This window comes from Myotis davidii, unplaced genomic scaffold (genome assembly GCF_000327345.1).
Source record: "Myotis davidii unplaced genomic scaffold, ASM32734v1 scaffold732, whole genome shotgun sequence".
Lineage (NCBI taxonomy): Eukaryota > Metazoa > Chordata > Mammalia > Chiroptera > Vespertilionidae > Myotis > Myotis davidii.
This window is the reverse complement of record NW_006284349.1, coordinates 554,928-556,237: the sequence shown is the minus strand read 5'-3', so window position 1 is coordinate 556,237 and position 1,310 is coordinate 554,928. Positions and strand designations below refer to the sequence as shown.

At 58.6% G+C, this 1,310-nt stretch overlaps 1 protein-coding gene across 1 annotated transcript in view; it reads right to left on the bottom strand.

Moving 5' to 3' along the window:
- Positions 1-1,310, bottom strand: part of CCDC88C (coiled-coil domain containing 88C) — a gene marked incomplete at its 5' end in the record, with an annotated part of 133,104 nt that overhangs the window by 48,389 nt on the left and 83,405 nt on the right. The gene's annotated exons all lie outside the window — the stretch shown is intronic.

Genomic DNA, 1,310 nt, shown 5'->3' with positions numbered 1-1,310 from the left:
AACCCCGAGGGGCAGGAGTGAAGGGGGACGGAGCCTGGGGGAGCCTGGCACGCACCTCTCCCCGAGGGCCTTATGCTCCAGCTCCAGGGACCGGTGCAGCGTCTTCAGGCGGCTGTGCTGGCCGATGAGGGCCTCGTGCTCCACGGACAGGTGCTCGTGGAGCGCGCCCAGGCGCGCGTGGTCCTGCAGCAGGGCCTCGTGGGCGGCCGCCAGCTGCTCCTGCTGCTTCTGCAGGCTCTCATGCTCGCTCTCCTTGGTCGCCTGCTGGTTCTGGAGCAGCGTGTACTGCGCGGTGAGCGAGGCGCTCTGCGAGCTCAGGGGGGAGTTCTCCACCTGCCGGGAGGGAGGAGGCGATGATGCTTCACCAGGCGCAGACCCCAAGGAGCCACAGACTCCCCATCTCCGCACCCCTGCACGCAGTGAGGGGCCAAGAGCAGGGCCAGTGCAGACACCAAAAGCAGGGACCCTCTCAGGGCAGGCGAACCCCAGCCGTGCCGAGGACAGCTCTACCAGCATGTAAGGAACTGTGCTGGGAAGGGCCCAGCCCTCCTTCTTCTTGTGGCTCGGCCCCCAGCCCTCCTCCTGGTGACCCGCCACCCAGGTCCCCGCAGGGTGTCTCAGTGAGTTCTGCAGGTGCTCCCCCTCCCGGCTCTGCCTGAGGGGATAGTCCGGCAGACACGGACCATCACATGGTGCTAAACTGAGTCTGCGCCCTCCCCACACACGTGACCTCCTTTGAGCCAATCATGTCCTTTCTCTGGATAAGCACCTTGGGTGCCCTCCTGGACCACTGTTAAAAGCCTATGAGAAGTTAAATACATAGAAAATCAGAAGATATTAACAACACGACCAACCAATTTAACCTGCTATTTACAGAACCATCCAACATCCAAAACCATCAGGAAATGGAGGAGGAAGAAACCCGTCCTAACTCATCCTGAGGCCAGAATTACCCTGATGTCAAAGCCAGACAAAGACACGACAACAGCAACAAGTCAACAAAAACGAAACTACCAACGAAGACCCTATTTTAACAGAACAAATCCCAATCTCTTTGCCAAACGGCTTCCTGTTTACCGTCCCTGACCCCGAGTTACATACTTTCAAACACTTTTCTCGGGAACGGCATTAACAAACGATCACGCGTGTTCCCACATCTGTTAACCATAACTATTAACCAACGCCCTAACCTGTGTGGCCCAGTTCTGCTCGATGCTCTCGCCCGCCCAGGAGCCCCTCACACCCGACTTCCCTGGTGGAGGTGAAAGACCCCCAGTAGCTTTAAAAGGCTCCGCCGGGCGACAGCAAAG